Source organism: Monodelphis domestica, chromosome 3, assembly GCF_027887165.1.
Source record: "Monodelphis domestica isolate mMonDom1 chromosome 3, mMonDom1.pri, whole genome shotgun sequence".
NCBI lineage: Eukaryota > Metazoa > Chordata > Mammalia > Didelphimorphia > Didelphidae > Monodelphis > Monodelphis domestica.
Window position 1 is genome coordinate 280236066 of NC_077229.1, and position 18135 is coordinate 280254200.

Below are 18135 nucleotides of genomic sequence, written 5' to 3' on the forward strand. Positions count from 1 at the left end.
AATCAAACAGTTGTTTTTCTTTGGTGTTTTTACTCCCACAGTGTTTCCTCTGAATGTGGATAGTAGTTTTTCTTGTAGGTTCCTCCAAGTTGTTTGGGGTCATTGCATTGCAACTAATGGAGAAGTCCATCACCTTCGATTGTACCACAGTGTTTCAGTCTCTGTGTACAATGTTCTCCTGGTTCTGCTCCTTTCACTCTGCATCAGTTCCTGGAGGTTGTTCCAGTTCACATGGAATTCCTCCAGTTCATTATTCCTTTGAGCCCAATAGTATTCCATCATCAACAGATACCACAATTTGTTCAGCCATTCCCAATTGAAGGGCATCCCCTAATTTTCCAAATTTTTGCCACCACAAAGAGCACAGCTTTGAATATTCTTGTACAAGTTTTTAAACTTATTATCTCTTTGGCGTACAAACCCAGAAGTGCTATGGCTGGACCAAAGGGCGGACAGTCTTTTAGCACCCTTTGGGCATAGTTCCAGATTGCCCTTCAGAATGTTTGGATCTATTCACAACTCCACCAGCAATGCATTAATGTCCCAACTTTGCCACATCCCCTCTAGCATTCATTATTTTCCTTTGCTTTCATGTTAGCCAATCTGCTAGGTGTGAGGTGATACCTCAGAGTTGTTTTGATTTGCATCTCTCTGATTATAAGAGATTTAGAACACTTTTTCATGTGCTTCTTAATAGTTTTGATTTCTTTGACTGAAAATTGCCTATTCATGTCCCTTGCCTATTTATCAATTGGATAATGGCTTGATTTTTTTGTAAATTGATTTAGTTCTTTATAAATTTGAGTAATTAGACCCTTGTCAGACGTTTTTGTTATGAAGATTTCCCCCCCTATTTGTTGATTCTCTTTTAATTTGGCCGTATTGGTTTTGTTTGGACAATTTTTTTATTTGATGTAATCAAATTATTTATTTTACATTTTGTGATTTTTTTCTAACTCTTGCTTGGTTTTAAAATCTTTCCTTTCCCAAATATCTGACATATATACTATTTTGTGTTCACCTAATTTGCTTATATTTGCATTCTTTATATTCAAGTCATTCACCCATTCTAAGTTTATCTTGGTGTAGGGTGTGAGATGTTGATCCAAACCTAATCTCTCCCATACTGTCTTCCAATTTTCCCAGCAGTTTTTATTAAATAATGGATTTTGGTCCCCAAACATGGGATCTTTGGGTTTATTATAGAATGTCTTGCTGAGGATACTTACCCCCAGTCTATTCCACTGATCCTCCTTTCTGTATCTTAGCCAGTACCATATTGTTTTAATGATCACTGCTTTGTAGCATAGTTTGAGATCTGGGACTGCAATGCCACCTTCCTTCACATTTTTTTCATTATTTCCCTGGATATACTTGATTTTTTGTTCTTCCAAATGAACTTTGTTATGTTTTTTTTCTAATTCAGTAAAAAAGTTTTTGGTAGGTCGATGGGTATGGCACTAGATAAGTAAATAAGTTTGGGTAGGATGGTCATTTTTATGATGTTACCTCATCCTACCCATGAGCAGTTATTGTTTTTCCAATTGTTTACATCTAGTTTTAATTGTGTGGAAAGTGCTTTGTAGTTGTGTTCATATAGTTCCTGTGTTTGTCTTGGCAGATACATTCCTAAGTATTGTATATTGTCTAGGGTGATTTTAAGTGGAATTTCTCTTTCTAATTCTTGCTGCTGAGCTGTGTTGGAGATATATAGAAATGCTGATGACTTATGTGGGTTTATCTTGTATCCTGCAATTTTGCTAGTGTTGTTGATTATTTCGACTAGCTTTTTGGTTGATTCTCTAGGATTCTATGAGTAGACCATCATATCATCTGCAAAGAGTGATAACTTGGTCTCCTCCCAGGCAAGTTTCTTAGTCTGATTTGTCTCAGTTTTCTCATTTGTAAAATAAGCTGAAAAAGGAAATGGCAAACCAGTACCTTTGCCAGGAAAATTCCAAATAGTGTCACGAGTTAGATGTGACTAAAAAAGACTGAACAATAAGAACAAAGTAAGAGGGAGGGTACCTATTACTTCAGTGTTTTTCTTCCATGTTTTATTCCCTTATTAGTCCCCTTTGATTAAAAGATATTAAAGAATTTTTTTTTCTTTTAAGGTAGAGAATGACTAGCTATTGTCTTTTGTAATGATCTGAAGATTTAGGGAGACTATACATTATTGATAAAAGAGGAAGAGACAGTTCCCTTCCATGATAGAACTTTTTTATTTTCTGGATGGCAGATGGTCTAACTAAAACAGCCAAAAATAACAGGTGGGCTTGCCCTGAATTAAGCTAACAGAAACTCCAGGCTTCTAAAGTTCCAATCTTGTCCAAAACACTAAGGCTTGAAAACTGAACCTCAATAATAATATTTTATATCGACGAAACACCTTTATCCATTCTAAGTAGTCTCAAATCATCAAAGTCTTCTTCTATAGGAATGTGTACAATCTAAGACAGAAGGGAAGAGCCAAAGAAAGAACAGATGCTCTTTATAAAGCCTTCTAACCCAGTGCTTGGAAACCATATGGAGACAAGAGACTAAATCACGTATATTGACAATATGCTTTTTTCTAGAGGCAATTAAGTTCCAGACCTAAAACTTATATTGCTGTCAGAATGAAAATGATCAGCAAACCTGGAAGATGGAAGGGTGAAAGGAAGCCTGGGCAAAAACTATATTATAAATAAATAAGTAACACAACCCCCAAATTCAGGAGTAACAGTAAAAAAAATAAGGAAAATTGGAAAAACTCAACAAAAGATAGAATGTGTGACGATCAACTCATCAAACTGTGGTTCTGTCACTTCTCTCTTTCTAGCCACAGCATTCAGTCACATGGCCAAAGACTGGCTTATTTACCTGGGGCAGCAAAGTTTTTAATCAATACCTTTTAGAGCTATGTTGTTGTCATTATTCTAGTCAGATCCCATAATAGGTCAGTTTATGTCTGATTGAATCAGAACAGGCTCATGATCAGAGATGGAAAGGGGACAGCAGTGAGTAAAAGTTGAAGTAAGGGAAGAAGAATGTAGAAAAGGGATCAATTGTTAGCTGTTATTAGAGTACAAAGAGGGAGAGAAAAGTAGAAGAGATTCAGTTGCAAAAACTTCACTTTCCTCTAAGCAGTATTCTAGAGGAAATTACTCCAATCCATTCATGATATACTACTTCTTTTCCTCAGGTAACTTAGAGACTGAAAGAAGTCAGTCTCAAATGATGAAGCCAAGAGAGTGAGAAAAGGAAAGATGAAAAAAGGTCCAAACACAGTAATAACTCACTCTTTCTTTGCAATGCACCTGTAGTCTCCTTCACTTCTTTGGACTATTGATCTTGTTCAACCTAATGATCTGAGAGGAAAAAAGAATGGGTTGTGTATAAATGGAGATTTTGAACCCTAGACTTCAATCCCCAGAAGTCCTTTGTATTTCCCAGAATTCCCTATAATCTCACCTGAGTCTCCACCTGGGCAAGATCACAATTAGTATTTAACTGGCAGTAATGCCTCCCAGCTCTTTCTTCAATTGCAATGATATAGGAAGTTAGTGGTAAGCTAAGCGCAGGGATTCTGAATTGGCTAATCAGCCATGGGCATGTGCTTTTTATTTGTATCTTCTTTATAACTTGATTTCTAAGAATCCTTAATACACTCTAAAAATATAATATTTTTATTACTAGATACTAATTTAATTTTTACAGGTGTAGCAGCTGGGTAAAGTGTATAGCAATCCTGAAGGAAAAAGATTGATGGAAAGAAGAAAATTTATCACAAGATCATCATAGAAGAAATCAAAAGAATAATGAATACTGACAAAAGCTTACTGAGAAGAAATAAGCAAAGATAATTTAGGGGAAAGGTCATCCCAATGAGCAAAACCTTTATAGCAAAGGAAATTAAGTGGGAAAAAAATTCCCAAAGAAGTTTTTAATTCTTCAAGGCCCCGGGAAATAACAGTGGAATAGTTACTGAGACTCATGAGAATTATTCAGAGGAAACATCAAATAATTAGAGACAAATATTTAATGAAAATATAGTAAGGCTTTTAAGGAAGATATCAGCAAGTCTAACAAGGAAGTACAAGTTTTAAGGAGACATCCATCACATAGATATGGGGGGGGGGAGGGGGAGAATCCATATAATTGAATACAAAAAAGACAGGAAGAAGGAAAAGTAATAGAATAAAATCAAATGATGATGATTCAAAGAACATGAGGATTCTATAACAAAAATATGGAGAAGAGGACATACAAAGAGATAATCAAAGGTTTACATGTCTTTTATAAAATCACAATAAAAGACAATTCATATGCAATACTTTAAACAGTTGCTTAGAATAATTGCCCAGAAAATTTGGAACCAGATGTCAATGTGAACAATGAGAACATTCATATAACATTAACAGAAAGAAACCTCAAATTTAATTCACCAAGACATACCCTAGTCAAACTTCAAGATTTTTTTACATCAAACAACATTTTTTTCAAGTATCAAATTTAACAAAAAGCTTTTGCATTCCAAAGGCAATTAATCAGAATAACAGTCCTGTGATTTGAAATGGAATGAAAAAAAAGTCTTATAAGTTCAAATAAATAGCATATCCTGAAAAGCTGAATTTGGGCTCCAAACAAACAAACACAAATAAATAAATGAAATGACTAAATAAATAGACATTGAGGAAAAGGGAAGAATTCATTACTTAAAAGGAACCCAGAATTGGAGAGCATATTCAATCTACAAAATGTAGAAACAGGAGAAAGTTAAACACTTTAAGACAATAATAAAGATTTTTTTAAAAGCCTATTTTCCCCCTGTGACTACGACTAATCAAAAATCCCCAGGAAAAGTGGGGAGCCTTTAAAAAATTCTTTTGTTTAAATTCAAAATTATCTAAAAGATATAAAGAAGATCCTATTTATAAGTATTATTTGCACACAGATATTCCTCACTCTCAGTGTGAACATATTTTTTTTTTACTCTAAGTGGTTGACTATATGGGTAAAGAAGTTTCATTATAATGAGGGGTCTTGAAGAGATTTAAGGGGCAAAGCTGCTTTCTCAAGGGAATAGTCTACAAAAGAGGCTTCCCCATTAAATCATTCACTTCTAGAAAAAATGATGAATGTCTATTTAAATTCAAACAGTTATTAACTGGAACTCACTGTCTGGAGATGTCATCATATTTATATTATGAGCAATTTTTAAATGGCAAAATCCTTCCTTGACCATTATCTTATTAAATTCTAAAAACAGTCCTATGGCTTGAGGAGAGCAATTATTATCCTTATCTGAGAGATAAGGAAATCCAAGCACAGAATGTTAACCAATTAGTCTAAAGTCATAGAACTAGGTAAGATTAGAGAGAACTACAACACAGTTTCCCTGACTCCCAAGTTTCAGGGCTGTCTTCTATTAGACCTCAATGATTAGACCTTACACAGAATCCTGCATTCCTCTAAAGTATCAGCAACATCCAATATAAAGTGATTAAAAACAACACTATTGGCATATCATTCTCCACAGTGAACCTTCATATCCACACATATTACTTTATGGAGTGTTGGGCTTTTTTTGTGAGGGGATAGAAATGAAGCTTGAATGAAACATGCCTAATAGTTGACATTGCTATAAAAATAGTTTCATGTTAGGTTAAATAAATTGATGGTAGCTAAAATTATTTTATATTTCAAAGCTTGCACAATACTTTACTCTTTTGGATCTCACATCAAACCTGTCAGGGAAGGTGCTATTACTAGTGCCATTTTATAGATAAGACAACTGAAGCTCAGACATGTTAAATGACTTGCACATGGTCATATAGCTAGTAAATATCAAAGGCAGGAATCCAACTCAAATCCTCCTAAATTCAAGTCCATTTCTCTTTGGATAATGTCATGGTATCAGAAAATGTTGTTTTAATATAAATTATGGAAGCATGAACAGTAGCATGGGTGATTATAAAAAGCACCTAATTTTTATTCAGAAGACTGATGATCAAATCTAATTACTACCATTTACCATTTCAAACCATAACTAACTAACCAGCAACATAACCAAGATGAATTATAAGAGTAGGGTTCTAAATTAAACATTTTATTGACCACTCCTACACTAGCCATGAACAATACAAATTTATGCAGAAAACCAAATAGAACTGAGGCAGAAAAAAAGCCTATGCAGAAGCATCAAAAGGATCCGAAGCAAAGACATAATTCATAATTCAATTCATTAAATACCTCTGCCTACCACATGTGGGCTCTGTGACTGACGTATGTGGACAAAATGAAAAAATACATGTCTTATACCTCAAGTATATTATTGTAAGGACACTAAGACCATGCTGGTAGAGCTTCAAACTGATCCAACCATTCTGGAGAGCAATCTGGAACTATGCCCAAAGGACTATAAAATTGTGTATACTTTTTGACCCAACAATACCAGTACCTGGTGTGTATTGCAAAGAGAATAAAGATAGGGTAAAAGAACCTACCTGTACAAAAATGTTTATAATGGCTCTTTTTGTGGTGGCAAAGAACTGGAAACTGAAGGAATATCCATCAATTGGGGAATGACTGAATGAGCTGTGGATGATACTATTGTTCCATAAGAAATGACAGACAAGATGATCACAAAAAAAAAAAAAAAAAAACCCTGGAAAGACTTATATGAAGTGATGCAAAGTGAAGCAGGAAGGACCAGGAGAATGTTGCAAACTAATAATGGTAGTGTATGATGATCAACTATGAATGACTCAACTATTATCAACTAGGCAAGGATCTAAGACAATCCAGGGAACTCATGACAAAAAAGGATGTCCACCAGCATGGAAAGAACACTTGGAGTGCCAATATAAATTTGAACATTTTGACTTGATTTTCTAGATTAATTTTTATCTAGTATAGGCAATATATGTCTTCTTTTACAACATAATGAACATGGAAATATGTATTATGTCATAATATATGTACAATGTTTATCCTATCACCTTGGCTTCTTGGGATAGGAGGGGGAGGGAGAAGATAGATTGCAAAATATTGCAAATAAATATTAAGTTGTATTGACATATAAGTTAGAAAAAATAAAAAAAAAATTTGAATGTTAAAAAGGAAAGAATTAACATTAGGAAAAAGGAAGGAGGTAACAAAATATATGAATTTTAAAATAATTGTTTTCTGTGAATATGTTCCTAAAAACCTAGGACAAAGATTTACTTGCCTCTAAATTTTTTCAGAGAAGCTAGGACTCTATGTGTTAAAGCATATAATAAATACACTTATTTTGATCAGCCAAAAAAGGAATATGCCTAAAATAAGGTTGATATGATATGTACACAAATAACTGTATTATAAAGAAGAAGGTGATCAGAAAAATGGACTTGAATATAGGCCAAAGAACTTGACTTTCCCTCCTGTGAAGATTCTAGAATGTTAATACAAGGAGGTCAGTGAATAGCTAAGAAATATTGATCACAAAAAACCCATGTCTTTATCAAAGAAAGGATATGTAGAACAGTTCTGACAGTGTATTATTACTAGACTGGTAGATCATAGGGAATGCTTTTGATAATGGCTTCTTATATTTTTTTAAAGCATTTGACAAGGGTAGAACCAAGAGAAGGATTAGGGCTGCCCACTCAGCTAAACTCACCCAACATTCCTCATCAAACAACTTTAAAATAATGAAAAAAGAATGAACAGTTTGGTAAAAGAGGCAAAAAAAATGAAGAAAATCATATCTTAAAAAGCAGAATTGGCTAAATAGAAAAAAGTTACAAAATCTCACTGAAGAAAATAATTCTTCAAAAATTAGCATTTGGTAATGGAAACTAATCACTTCAAGAAGCATTGAGAAATGATAAAACAAAGGTAAAAGTGAAAAATAGAAGAAAATATTAGATATATGTAAAAAACTGACCTGGAAAATAGATCAAAGACAGATCATTTTATTATTATTGGCCCAAGGGCAGATGGGTGGCTCAGGGGATAGACTGACAAGCCTAAAGACTGACTTAAGGTTTTGGGATCAAATCTGAGCTCAGTCACTTCTTAGCTGTGTGGCCTGAGCAAGTCACTTAACCCTGTTTGCCTACTGGCCTCACCCATACCATTCTTCTATCTTAGAACCAATACTCAGTATAGATTCTAAGGCAAAAGGTAAAGGTTTAACTTTTTTTGACTACTTGAAAGTCATAATAAAAGAAAGGGCCTAGACATCATATTCCAAGAAATTAATAAGCAAAACTGCTCCCTCAAAGCCAATGGGTAAAATAGAAATTGAAAGAAATCACTCCCTGAAAGAGATATCAAAGTGAAAATTCTTAGAAATATTATAGCCAAATTTCAGAGTTCCCAGGTTTAAGAGAAAATACTTCATGCAGCCAGAAAGAAACAATTAGGTATCATGGAGCCACAGTCAAGGTCATATGAAATTTAGCAGCATCCATCCTAAAGGAGTAAGGATCCTGAAGAATGATATTCTGTGAGGCAAAGGAGCTAAAGTTATAAACAAGAATATCCTACTTAGCAAAACTGATTATAATCCTCCAGAGGAAATGTTTCAGGGACTTCTGGATGAAAAGACCAGAGCTGAATAAAAAATTTGGCATTCATTTGACAAGACTCAAGAAAAGTAAAAAAAAAAAAAGATAAAACATGAAAGAGAAATCATACAGGACCACATAAAGTAGATTGTTTAGAGTCCTATAAGAAAAGATAATGCAGGTAACTGCTAAGGACTTTATCATTATCAGGGCAGTTAAAAGGAATTCACAAAGACAGATGTCATGAATGTGAATTGATTGTGTTGGAATGATTGCTGAAAGAATAAAGGGGTGAGAAAGAAGGATGCATTGAGGGAAGGAGGAAGGGAGAGGTAAAAAGGAGAACTTTTTCTTACATAAAAGAGGCATTAAAAGAAGAGGTTTTACAATGGAGGAGAAAATGTCAGGGTGGATTGGACAGGCAATTCTTGAACCTCACTCTCATCAGAATTGGTTGAAAGAGATTAGAATGCATATTTTTATATATATGTTTGTGTGTTTATATATGTATAATATGTATATATATATATATACATACACACACATACTCAATTGCATAGAGAAATGTAACTTACTCAAAAGGGAAATAAATGGGAAAGGGGATAAAAGAAAGTGCCATGTGTGTGATAAAACGGAGGTCAAATTAAGTTATGAGGATGCAAATATAATAAAAGAAAGAATCAATAATCAATGTGATTTCTCTAAACACCTTGAAATATGTGTTGCCCACTTCTTTGGGCCTGGGGTATAAGGCGATGATGCTTTCCACACTTCATCTATTATACATTTCAGAATGGCTTGATTATTTCTCCCAAGGCCCCCATCAATTCTTAGGAAGCTAGGTCTTTTGTTATAAGAAAAATGTTAAACTTGGCACTTACGTTTTAGTTCTTCCACCTTTTGAAGGATGAAATTATCATTAAGGAATGGCATAAAAGTATTTACTGGCTTGCTTTTTAGTAGACAGAGGGCTCCAGCATATGTTCAAATAAATGAGTTCTTCCTTTATGACTATATCATGCCTCTATTCCTGAGTCATAATGTGTACTGAACTCCCCATATTCTTTCTCTCTCTGCCCAAGTATTCTGTATTATATTTTGATTAAAATGTCTTCATTCTGTCTTCATTCAACTTCATCCAAATGTTCCCCAACATACTTCCTCGTCTCAGTCCCAGATATCCTTGTGAGTATATTTATTATACTATGCAAATTTTTTTCACCTTCCTTCCCTATTCCATTTGAATGTGTGCATCCCCTTAGATTTATAATCCAGTAATGGATCCCATCATACTGAGTTTCAGTAAAAACTCATGATATGAAATTTACCTCCTTGTATTATGTTTTCCATTTTACCTTATGTCTTATCCATACATTGTGCATTTCTGTATAGACATGTGAGAGTATGTATTGTCTCTTTTTCTTATTATTTTAAGTATAATGTTCTTTGGATTATATTTCAAAACTCCAGATTAATACCAGTTCACGTTAAATATGCTTACTACCTGTGTAAGAATTTGTAAATATAATAACCCAGTCCATTTAACCCTTTGGCTTCTATAACATGGTGTGACCTTGAGCAAGTCACTTTAACCCTTTGAACTTTAGTTTCTCATCTGTAAATTTAGGATGCTGATGTCCATTCTACCTACATTACAAAACTAGTTTATTAGATGTAATGTGTTATTATTAAAATTTCCTATAATATAATTATTATATATTTCATATCTCTTCTATCAAAACTAGACTATGCTTCTTATGGTCATGGATTAGGTTTTTTTTTTTTAATTTTATCTTCTCCCAAGGCTTCCCACATTTTTTTTAATAGCTAATTATTAATATAAGTTCAGCTTCTGCTGAAAGTATGAAAAATTTCATATTTTTGCAAATGTTGGGTAAATATTTTATGCTATGAGATCATCATGGGCATTTAAATCTTTAGTTTTAACTATCTGGATTTTTTTTTCCAATTCTTCATTAAAAGTAAATCTTGGTTTCAGTTTTTTTCGCTTGCTTAGGTTGTATCTGTAGATGGGTCAGTGTGTTTTATCTGAGGAATGCCAATTTTCACGAACACATTTAATTGTGCTTGTTTTTAATTATGGTAACCGACATATTCCAGTCGCCAAGTCCAAGTCAAACAGCTTTCCAATGACTGAGTTTGGCTGGGCATGTGGCTTTTCAGGATGTAACTGAAATTGAAACCATTTTGCAAAAGTCAGTTTGTTCTGTTTGTGTTGGTTGATTCACTGAAGCATTTTCTCCCCTTGTATTCTGTATAGTTTCTCATTACTGCATTGCACATTGTTAGCAACACCCAATGACTTCCTATTTGGCAGAAAAAAAATGGTGACAAAAGTAAATCATTTAATCTTGCTGAGCTCTATTCTATATTTGCCTGAATTTATGAAAAACAAAACTGATCTCAGAATAACAATTCCCATTTTAATGACATCATCTGTTTCTCAAGGGGCTCTTTATATATATATATATATATATATATATATATATATATATATATATTTTGCATGAACCTAGGACAAAAGTGGTAAGAGCACCTTAAATCTAATTTTCTAAATCACCCTCATTAGTTAATTCAGCCTTACAGCTTCATGATAAGAGGCAGTAGGGAAGACATGAGGCTTTCATTTTATTTACAATACACACAAATATATGCAAACATTGTGCAAATTGGTATGCCTTAATATGACACCTTGAGTCTTCATAGTAATAGTTCAATGAAAGAGCAGGTTGGTATTTCCACTGAAATTTATAATCTTAGAGACTTGCTTTGAATGCTCATTGAGAGGTCGGAGACTTACCCAAGATCTCATAGCCAATAATTTTTAGAAGCAAGATTTGAATGTAGGTCTTCTTGGCCTCCAGAAATTTTCTATTTACTATGCCATTCTATTTCACTTTCCTCTAAGCAGTTAAATTCAAGGATATAAAATCCAAGCTAAAACTATACCTTTATGTAGAATGTTCTAAATGCTTAATTATCAAGAGTTTTCTTAGTTGCCATCTAATCCTGTGATTTTTAAATCTCCATCTTGCTTGGTCTAGCACCCAAAAATTGTGCACACCCACACTACACGGGCATGTGCTAGTCAATGACAAATCAGAAATAACTAACTGCCCACCTGGGCTGTCCTAAGCCAAGCCAAAGCCACCATTGTCACTTCTGAGACACAGGAAGTGAGGTAGGGGACAGCCTCTGGAATTCGCTCACTTCCTGTGGACAGGGCTAGGCAGCAGTTCACGCTAGGAACTGGAGCAGTGAGGAGGCCCGCAGACAGCTTTCCTTCAGATCAGTCACATGTGTCAAGGACTGATTCTCCTTTCTACCTTGGCCTTAGGGCCTAATCTCCCTCTGGCTTGGCCAGAAGGTTGAGTAAACCTTTTCCCCTTTCCTCCTCTCTCCTTCTATCCCTCTCCTTTTCCCTACTCCCACTGTGATTAAACCACCATAAACTCCATTCTGACTTGAGTGTTTCATTTTAGGAATTTCATAAGTAAATTCCTTGGCGACCATAAATTAATATTATAACAATCTTTAAAGGTGATTTTTCATCCATTACAATCCTCCTCTTCGGATTTCTCCTCATGGTACACAGGAGACTCTGAGTTCTCAAAAGCTCCGTTATCAGTGTGCATATTATTGGAGAGACTTTAAATATTACCTGGGAGACTTGTGGCCACTATTTGAGGGTCATTCTAGCCAAGTTTAGAGAATCTAATCATTAAATGTTTGGCAAAATGGTGATGATATTTTTAAGCATAGCAACTCATAAAGATCATCATTTTCCTCATCTGTAAAATGAGGGGGTTGAGCCAGATTACCTCTTTGGTGTCTTCCAGCTCTAGATGGATGATTCTGTGGTCTAGGGAGGCATTCAAAAGTTGTGTCAGCTCTTTAGAATACTCAAGAATCTAGATATAGGGCTAATTAAACCTCAAGAAGCCTTTGGGTACAGTGAAAAGAGAATGTAATGAGAAATGAGGAAATCTGAATTCTCATCCCAGTTCAATCACAAATTAGCTGTATGACCTTTATTTCTCAGGACATCAGTTCTTTCTTCTCTCCAGTGACAGACCAGATTATTTCAGAAATGCCTTCCCATGTGATCGTCTATTAGCACCAGGATCTAACATTTTAGAAATTAAAATTACTATATGGACCAAAGCCATTCAAATACAAAAAAAAAAAATACATGATTTACATACAGAGGAAAACAGAGATTAGGACACTTAACTGAAGTTACTTTCCAAAGCAGAGCTAGTAGGGAAGACATTTCCTAGGATCATAGATTTATAGCTGAAAGACACCTAAAAGATCATCTAGGCCAAGACTCACATTTTATTGGTGAGGTAACTGAGGTCCTGGTAAGTAAAATGTCTCATCTGCAGCTATATAGAAAATTCAGGATTTGAACCAATGGCATATTATTCTAAATCTAACCCTCTTCCGTTATAACATTTTTACAAGAGAAAAAAGTTTTAAAGGAGTATTAAGAACTTCTCTAGATTTCGGACTCCTAAATTTTATAGTGTTCTTAATTCAATACCCAAAACATGATCAGAAGGTAATATTAGGTCCAATATTCCACACGTTTAAGGAAACCAGGAATGTCTATATAAGCAAAATCAATTTGAGTAGTCTTACCTTAATTAGATTTTTTTTTTCTCGTCTCAGTTATGCCTAACTCTTTGTGACCCCATTTGGGTTTTTTTTCCCTAAGAAACTGAAGGAGTTTGCCATTTCCTTCTCCAGCTCATTTTATGGATGAGAGAACTGAGGTAAATAGGGTTAAGTGATTTGCCCAGGGAACACAGTAAGTGACTAAGACCAGATTTGAACTCAGAATGATTAATTTTCCTGACTTCAGGCCCAGCACCTCTATCCACTGTATCACCTAGCTGCCCTTGCTCAGGTTAGTCTCATCTTATTCAAAAAGAAGACAGCAACTCTCCCCAGTTGCCCTCTATTTTCCAAACTAATTCAAAAATGCCATACAGATTTTTAAATATAATAATTAGCCATTTGACTTATAAGGTGGAAATGGTTAAGAGACTTGGAAGAGGGGATGAGTGGAGTCAGAGGGCTGCTCTTCAAATCCAGACCCTGATTCTTAGTACCTGTATGACCTAGGATAAAGCTTATAACTTCCTGGGTCTCAGTTTCCTCATCTGTGAAATGAGCAGGTTGAACCAGACAGCTTTTGAGGTTGCTTCCAGCTTTAATATTTGACACAATCTCACTAGTACCCATTAGCTAGGTTTTATTTGCTGTCTTGACTCATCTTGATATATATGCAATTTCCAGGACATGAGTAATTTAGTGTTCTTGGAACCAGGTATGCTGTCTCTGTATGATTCTAACTATCTCTTCTTTTTCTGAGTTTCCATCTAATTCCTGCTACTGTCACCTGCACTGATTGTTTGTCCCCTGCATTTTTAGGTCTGCCCAGTCTTGGGGACTTGGCTAGCCTACCCATAAGAAAACTTCAATTGTCATAGCTTTTCTTTCCAAATAATAGGATGTAATCTCCAAGTCTGTGGGGACAATCCTTATGAACTATACAGTGGCCATTTAAAATGTAATATTAACTATGTTTTATTGTATTTTTATTTGTTTTGTTAAACATTTTCCAATTAAATTTTAATCTGGTTCAGACCACACTCAGAAGTGTTGTAGGCTGCATGAGGCTCATGGACCACATGTCTGAAACTTCTGTTAAAGGATATAGTCAGCCTTCACATTGTTCTCCATTGAGTCACCTCTCCAAGGGATTATTTTGGGGAGGTCACAGAATCAGCAGTTCCTCCCAACAGTGATGTGACCCTGGTTAAAACAGGTCTGACCATCTGAACAGTGTCATTACCCATGGGGATTTTTTTCCATTGTGTCATCATTCATCCTTAATTTGGATCCAAGAGGGCTTCCAGAGCACAGACATTGTTTCATGTAAATGGCATCTGTAATATGGTACTTTCCATCATAGGAACAAGTAGCTGCAGTCTGTTGCCAGTCCCAGATTTATTGGAATGAGGATTACACATTTTAAAGAGAGTCATCAGGATATAGAGGTTCAATCACCAACCCTCTTACAAGGCTAACATTATTAGGAAGCACACTTCATATATCTTCATGACAGAACCACTGAACTTTCCCATTCCACTGTCTAATGAATAGATAGTCACAATACTCTCTAACATTGGCATGCATCCCATTTTTTATTTCGATCTAAAAGCCAAACACCCAATGCTTAGGAATTCCATACCACAATGGCAGCTAACTGACTATAATGTTTCTTCAAGAGAAATTAACTGTCCCATGTTTGTCTCCCAGCAGACTTTGCCCTTCTTAGCTTGTGAATCTCTTTCTTCTCATCTCCCATTCTCTAGCAATATTTTCCCTTTTCCATCCCAATCACACCAGACTCACACTATTTTATTTTAGACATATATATATATGTATATATATATCTATATATCTATATCATTATGAAGACTCTTCTAATTCACCCAATGTTTAATGAGGGGAAATGATAGGACAGTGGAGTGATCTCTGGAGTGATAAAAAAGACACACATTCCCACAATATTTCATTTTTGGCTAGGCAGGAAAAATGTTCCAGTATAAATAGTTTGGGAATTTTGTGAGTTCCTCTTTGTGTGTGTGTGTGTGTGTGTGTGTGTGTGTGTGTGTGTGTGTGAAAATGCAGCTTTGGCCAGTACAAGGCCCTATTATTATCTAAAACTGTCAATCAGTTATGACAATAATGGCTAACATTTCTCTGAAAGTCAGTAGAGGTCAGGACAGCATGAAGAGCATCCCAGCTGATGGGCATTAGTGAAGGGAATATTTCAGATATCTTAATGGTTGCCAAAATGGTAGAATTAAACATATAGAGCTGGAGGAAACTCACAGACCATTGAGTTCAACTCTGCTATTTTGTGGGTGAGGAAGCAGAGAACCAGAGAGTTAAATAAATTTTCTTAGGCCCCTTACATTGTATCAGAAGAAGGATTAGAATCTTTGACTCTAAAATCCATGTTTTTGTATAGGACCAAGCTACTTGGTAAATTGGATAAAGTCTAGGGATAACAGAGTCATCAGGAGGTATTCTTGAAGACTTTATACTAGCAGTGTCAAATATAAGTGGAGCCCATAAAAATATATAGTTACATAAAGGCCTCATGTTGACTTAGTTTTAAACTATAATATTTTCTGTTTTATTGTATTTTATTTATTTTGTTAAATATTTCCCAATCATATTTTATTTACTTATTTATTTTAAAGCTTTTACTTTCCATCTTAGAATTAATGCTAAGTATTGGTTCCAAGGCACTAAAGTCGTAAGAGCTAGACAATAGTTTCTGAGGTCAGATTTGAACCCAGGACTTTATCTGTAGACCTGATTCTCAATCCACTGAGTCACCTAGCTGCCCCTCCCAATTATATTTTAATCTGGTTTGGGTCATACTTGGCAGTTGTGAGGATGTCATGTAGTCCATAGGCCACCTATTTGATACCTCTGCTTTATGGCACATAAAACATTTTCATATGTCATCCCATTTGATTATTTTAATAAGCCGTTGAAGTAGGTAGTTCAAATATGATTATTCTCAATTTATAGATGATGAAGTTGGCACTTAATGCATCATTTTGTCCTCCCTTGGAGAATAGAAAGAGTAATCAGAGAAAACTGCAAAGTTACTGACCTCTTGTAGGTTTTTTATTCAGTATTCATTGACTTCTTTGCTATTCACCTCTAGTTTTATTTTTTGCAAGAGATGGGAAAGGGTTTGGATATAGCTGGATTAATAGACTTCTTGGGGAAACCAAAGCATAGAAAGACTGGAAAGGTGGAAAAGTGTCAGGTTATAAATAATTTTAAATGTCAAACATGGGACTTATTTGATCCTAGAGGTAAGTAGGATCCATGAGTTTTTTTAGAGGAGGTGGGAGTGGGGGTCACATAGTCAGATCTGTGCTATAAAAAAAAATTATCAGTGGGTGGAAGATAGATTGGATTGGGAAAAACCTGGGGTAAATTAATTAAAATCTATTAAAATAGCACAGTCTAGAGGTGATGAGATCATAAACTAGCAGTGTAGTTTCTGTGTGAAAACAAAGAAATGAGCATACATATTTGCATATATGCATGTGTATGGATATGTACTATAAGAAATTTTGTGAAGGTAGAAATGACAAAAATCAGGCAATATATTGAATATGGAGACTGAATGCCAGCTTGGAGTCAAGGTCTGATATTGGGTTTAGTGGTGATGCCCTTCATAGTAACCTGAAAGTTTGGCAAAGGTGAAGGTTTTGAGAGAAAGATGAGGGCTTTTGGGGAAATGTTGAGTTTGGGATGTCCAGAAGACATGGTGGTTAAAGTGTCCAAGAGGCAGTTAGTCAGTGATGTGAGACTGTTGCTAAGAAAAGGCACTATTCCTGAAAATGGACATTTGGAAATCACCTGTATAAAGATGCTAATTAAACCCAGAGATGCTGATGAGATCACTAAGTGAGAATATAAAGGGGAAAGAGAAAAGATCCCAGGACTAAGTTTTGGTTGAGGGTAGGGGGTTGTGAGGGACTTGCACTCAAAGTTATTAGGTGAGGTATGGATAAAGAACTAACAAAGGACATTGAGGAAAAGTTGGACAGAATGGTGGAGACACAGGACAGAGCAAAGTAATAAAAACCTAGAGAATATATCCAGAAAGAGGTCAATCCATTAAGAAGGATAAGGATTGAAAAATCATCATTACATTTAGCATTTAAAGATCATTGCTGACTTTGGAGAGTTTGATTTCAGTTGAATGATAAAATTAGAAGCCAATTATAGAGAGTTTAGGAGAGAGTGAGAGGAAAACAAGAGAAGGAAATGGATTTAGATGAGTTTTTCCAAGTTTAGTCATGAATTATTAGATATAGAACAATTTCTAGTTCTATATCTATCTATCTGGTATCTATCTATTTATCTGTCTCTCTATCCATTTATCTAGACACACACACACACACACACACACACACACACACACACACAGTTAAACAATAGTCAGTGGGGATGGTAGAATTAAGTGAAGGTTTTCCATGTCTGGGGAAGATATAAGTGCATTTGTAGACATCATAGAAAAAATCAGGAGTTACCGATAAAAAGATAGAGAGAGAATAGAGGTTGACAGAGAAGGAAACATCCTGGAGAAGAGAGAAGAGAGCAAAATCAATGATGCATGTAGTGTAATTTTCTTTTTCCTGGAAAATGGCCACCTAGTCTTGTGAGACCAGAGTGAAGGAAGAGATGGTGGCTAAATATGTTTGAGTTGTATGAGATGAAGAGGAGAGGAGGAAGGGAGCTCTCAGTGAATGGCCTTTTTTTGGCAGTGGGGAAGAATGAGGTGAGGTTAGCTTCTAAAAGAGTGAGGTGCTACAGGAAATGAGAAACAAAAAAGTTTAAAATAGACACTATTGTTAGTAAGATAGTCCATTCATTATGGAGAAATAATTGTCTTGCTGAATTAAGAATCATTGATATTATGGGACATATATTTACAGTGGACAGTCAGCTCCATTTTTTATTT